At 40.1% G+C, this 5339-nt stretch overlaps 1 protein-coding gene and 1 long non-coding RNA gene across 7 annotated transcripts in view; one reads left to right on the forward strand and one right to left on the reverse strand.

The window, feature by feature from the left end:
• The window catches only part of LOC108746335, a 19760-nt gene extending 16126 nt beyond the window's left edge, over window positions 1-3634 (reverse strand). The window contains exon 1 of the long non-coding RNA XR_001939165.1: window positions 3622-3634. This is a non-coding gene — a long non-coding RNA (uncharacterized LOC108746335). The remainder of the gene's footprint in view (window positions 1-3621) is intronic.
• Window positions 1-5339, forward strand: part of LOC108746317 (glutamate receptor 1) — a 231954-nt gene that overhangs the window by 10579 nt on the left and 216036 nt on the right. The gene's annotated exons all lie outside the window — the stretch shown is intronic.

Raw genomic sequence — 5339 nt, forward strand, 5'->3', positions numbered from 1 at the left:
ATCGTACACTTGGAAGATGAAAGCATATTAAATTTAACAGCTAGCTGTATCTTACGATATCTGATCGACTTTTCATTCAATTGATTGCGTTTCGAAATTCCGTGGTTATTTCTATAAGAGTCTCGCGCACGCATCTTGCTCATGTATTTTTCGACTGTATATGCACGCGCATGTTTGCTTGCGATGTGGCATGTATCTTTCAGTATATAGGAATAACGTTACCGTTAGGTACAAGTCTACATACGTGTCTTCTCTTCGCATACGGATACCGCATATACGTTATCTATGATAGCTCGCAGTGGAAAATGTCAGTGGCTCGACCACCGAATGCAACCCGAAGCTCTTCCGTGATGTTAAAATATATATACACGTTTTGGAGATGTCTGACCAATCGACCATAGCAAACGCGTAAAATAGTGTTGCGTCTGCGACGTATCCAATTTTACGTAATGGCATAATCATAGAACAAAATAATATCCGTTACTTTAAAAAATAGAAATAAAATTATTCTTTTACAATTAAATGATATTACAGCACCTGCAGCCATTCTATAAAAAGCAAACTCTATAATCTTACCTAATATCGATTCAAAATATTAGGTGTAGTAAAAAGTCATCGCTTTTTTTTAAAAGACATCTATCAGTAAAAACCGCAATTACTTTCTTACCAACAATATAAATATATCTTGATAGAGTAAAGTTTCAGCTTTAAAAATCTCTTTTTTAAATTATACGATACGACAATTTTTAATGGAGTTATGAGCAATTAAAGTCAAAATAATTCTTTTATTTAATCCGCGATAACTCAGTAATCAAAAGTCGTAGGAATATTAAAAAAAAACGATTTTGTAGGGAAAGTATCAAGCTTTCACGATAGGTAATCGAAAATTTTCTCAAATTCGTTTTGGACACGTTACAAATCCACAAAGTGAGAAGAAAATTTTTCGTCTTTTTCAGCTCGTAGTTTTTGGTATGTAAAAATTATCAAACTCATATAAACTTAAAAAATGTGATAAGCTTTTAAAAGTAGAGATTTCAAGCTTTAAAACCCTTTTTTTAAATTTGAATTTCATTCATTATTGACGAAGATATTGTATATACAACTTTGAGCTAAAAAATACGCGATGACTTTTTACTACACCTAATAATTCTATGCAAAACTTTTATCTGTCATTTTGTGTCCATAACAAGTTTGTATAGGGCTTGCGATTATTTTTCATTATTCTATTATACAATTTACATTTCACACGCGCATTTTTTGAAATGCATCAGAAGTAAAAAAATTCAATTTTTTGTCGTAAAGAAATTCTTACATTCTGTCTACAATCGGGATAGGGTGATTAAAAAGTTTTCGAGAGCCAAGGTCGGTGAGAAAAAATTCTTCCTTAGCGATAAGCTGTCGTGGTTACGCAAGATATCGTACCGTCTGCCGAAGATTGCAGAAGAGTTAGTGGCGTTGGCGAGGATATCGCGCGGTAAAGGTAGTGGGAAATAAAAGAGACGAGGTAGCAGAAGGCGCCGGCTTTGGTGGAATCAGTCGGAGAGGAAGTAGCGTGGGAGCAAGCAGTAATGTCATAGATCGACTTGGGGACGTTTGCACAGGAAGTCAGAGGACGATGGAGGGAGGGAGAAAAAAGGCGAAAGTGAACCGCGAGAGAAAAATCAAGGATAAATCGGTAGACGAATAGGTAGGATGGAAAAGAACGAAGAGGGAAAGATAGATAGATAGGCGGGTAGAAAGAGGGAAAAAGAATTACCGTGAGAGTCGACAGAGGCGGAAAGCACGCGGAAAGAGAGTCTCCGCGATAGTAAGGGAGACATAAGGCACGTGTGAGCTTTTCGAGAGAAACGTCGAAACGCGGTGGCGTACGAGTAAAAGCGGAAAGGATGGAAAAACGGGCAGACGAAGAGGTGGTGAGACGGGGATATGTCGGTGGTTGCGTGAGGAAATGGTAGAAGAGAGAGAGAGAGAGAGAGAGAGAGAGAGAGAGAGAGAGAGAGAGCAGAAACGGGACAGGAATAGAGGGATCGATGCTTGACTCTGGTCGGGTTGGTACCTATACCCTTCTCTTCTGCTCTCTAGCCCGGCCGCTTCGCTTCCAGAGCCGCCACCAACACCGTAGTCCGTAGTACGGCCATTTGCCAGCTTCTTCTTGCTCGGATCCGGGACGGTTATTAAAACCCGTGTGGCCCAAGTCGTGCCCCGTCACCGAAAGGAAGGCCGAACTTTTCCCTACTTCCGATTCTTTGCTGGAATTTAATTAAGGCCGCGACAAGGAGCGGCAACGTCGTTTCGAAGATCGGCCGACCCATCGCCTTTATAATATCGTGCTTATATTACCGACACTATCGCGCTATCACGAACCGATTAATGCCCGAGGAGAGGTAATACGTCGTCCGTGCAAGAACACCGCATTGTCGCGCCGGTACCATCTTCTTCTCTGTTTGCACTCGAGTCACGTACCTTGAGAATTCTCGTGGCTGCTGATAGTCGTTTGTTCAAGAAATAGGCGTAGCATATGCCGGTGTAATATGTCATTTCCTCACAAGATAATTTGCATTTTTGAAAAATTTATTCGTCACACGCTTTCCTTTGTCTCATTAATAAACTAAAATACATTAAATTTAATGGAATCGTTTAATTGTTTATTTACAAACATCACATATGTACGTTTAGCTAGGATTAAAAATTTTATATACAGAGAGTATAAATGATAGAGGGGAGAGAGAGAGAGAGAGAGAGAGAGAGAGAAATTTACAGTAAATTTTATAGTAAAAGCAGATGAAAGGATTCCACACTAATCATACAGAAAAAGTGGCTTCGGTCAAATTAATGGATACTGTGATATATTGTAGATTATGCTGATCAAAAGATTTCCTAGGAAAAAAAATCATAAAAAATGGACCGATTTTGCTGTAACTTCAAAATTGCTATTTTGAATCTGGTCGCGATGGACAGTATCTTTATAGTAAACTATTCATTTGTTGGTAACTCTATCTTAATACTTGTATGCACAGAATGAAACAGAATTAATTGATGTGAAGAAAATACATATATTCTATTTAACGAGAGATTTACCACCCTTCACGCATAGCAGGCAAAATGGTGGATGTATTCTGTATCGTATACGCAGGGTTGGCAATAAAACCTGGAAATTAGAGAAATCGGGGAAATTGGAAACTATTAGGAAAATTAGGGAAATGTTAGGGAATTTTACAAAATTTTCTGAAAAATTAAAATTCTCTCCCTTGGTTAATTCTAAAGTTTGAAATACTAACAATTAGATGCAAGCAATGTCAGCAACATTAATACTAATCTACATTACTATGTTAAATTGATCTGTAAAGACAATATTTAATAGTTTTCGGGATCAAGACAAAAAAAAAACAAAAATAATTTAAAAATATTATTTCAGGCAAATCATGCAATTTTATTTGGAAATCAGAGAAAAGTCATGGAATTTTAGGACGAGGAATTTATGGCAACTCTGATACGTAAATACACGTTTTGGCCCGGGCTTAAAAAATTGAGCTGATAAAATAATCTTGACATCCCCATTTTGCCCGCTATGCCGCTTAATTCTTATTCAAAAAGAGAGAGCCACGAAATGGACCAAAAAACTTGTATTGTTTGGAGTCATTTTCCAGAATATCGTTGTATATATTTTGTATTATACACGAATCTTGACTTGAGAACCGCTTTATATAGTCGAAGTGTTAATAAACTTATGATCGCGATCGTATCCCGAGAAGTGGCTATTACGTATAATCGGCAACAGGAATCGTTTCCCGACCCTCGACGTGAATCCCCATTCAAGTTTAGACGGGAATGTATGAAAGCAGAAATAAACGGAAACGGGAAGTGCGGTGCGGAAAGAGATCGCGGGCGCCTCTTTTGAGAGGCGGCGTGCTTCACGTTGAAGAAGAACATCCCTAAAGCTGGCGTTCCACTTGTAATTTTCCCGCTTTGGTGACTCTGTTACGAGTTACCCAGCGGGTCGGCAGAACGACTGAAATCCCACTTGGCAGACCACTGCGGCTTGGGAACACGACAAGGGGTATACTACCCTCCCTAGAGCGAGGCCCTTGTGCCTCGGACCACATTACTGCTCCGCGTGCGATATTCGTATTTACATGCTATACGTCAGAACGTCTAAAGTGGCCCGCGATACCTACCCCGCGTGCCTTCCATAGAAGGTTTCGAAACACGAGATCGAGCCGTCACGCAGGCTTAACGTCCACAACGCGTATGCCGTTACCCAAGGATCCGCAAATATTTATCAAGTACACACGATTTCGGTTTTCCGATCTCGAACGTTGCGGGATATTTGACGTCTGATGGATAAAGCTGGAGAGAAATGCGACGTAAAAAGGATAACTTCCAAAGGTATTGGGGCGATAACGTCTGCAAGCGACTAATAGCAGTAATGATAAAAGCTTTCACAATGCCGTATTTTGAATAAATTCTGACATCATATCACATCACATTACGCGTTGTACTGCAAAACGTAAACGTATCGTAAATGCAAAGTAAAAATTGGTGCGGTAACTTACATTCATGCATTTCACGTTTATCACGCTCGGAACTGTAATATCTCTGTATTGTTACAAAATATTAAAAATAATAACACAACACACACACACACACATATGAGAACATATTAAAAGATTTGATATACAATTTTACAACGAAATAACGATAGTGAGTTTATGTGAGACGATATTAATATCTAACATGTATCGCTACATTGTTTCTACCAAGCGAGCGGTATTTACTGTAAGTGCCTCTCTCGCGGGCAGAATGAGCATTCTTGTAATAACGGCGGAATTTGGCGTAGCGCATAAGCTTTTATCGTAAAGCTGCGAACGAGATAGAGAGTGAGCAGTATCCGGCTGGTGGCCTTTAATGGCGGAGATTATCTAAGATAGTAGATATCGCGCGGGGGAGTAAATTCCACGGATGGCCAAGACTCTACACGGCCAGAGGATATTTCCTACGATATTTTATCGCCCACCGTGCGTGATACGACGGCCCATTAATCCTGTTCTTGTTCCTGGACTCTGTCTCTCCTTCTATCTCGTGCCTTCTTTCCTTTCCCATCGCGCGTTCGGATCATCTTCCTCTCTTCCTCTCTCGCCTTCTCTCCGTGACTGTCCTCAACCGGAAAGATGATAACGGGGCTGTAGAAACAGTTTGTTACGTGGCACCAAAAAGGCGCGATGCGAGAGAAAGGGAGAAAGAGAGAGAGAGAGAGAGAGAGAGAGAGAGATAGAGGGGGGGGGAGGGTTGGGAGGAAGGCTCTGCGCTTTTCGGAGCGGTTAATATTTTTAAGAACCTCT

This window comes from Trachymyrmex septentrionalis, unplaced genomic scaffold, assembly GCF_001594115.1.
Source record: "Trachymyrmex septentrionalis isolate Tsep2-gDNA-1 unplaced genomic scaffold, Tsep1.0 scaffold167, whole genome shotgun sequence".
NCBI classification, from domain to species: Eukaryota; Metazoa; Arthropoda; class Insecta; order Hymenoptera; family Formicidae; genus Trachymyrmex; species Trachymyrmex septentrionalis.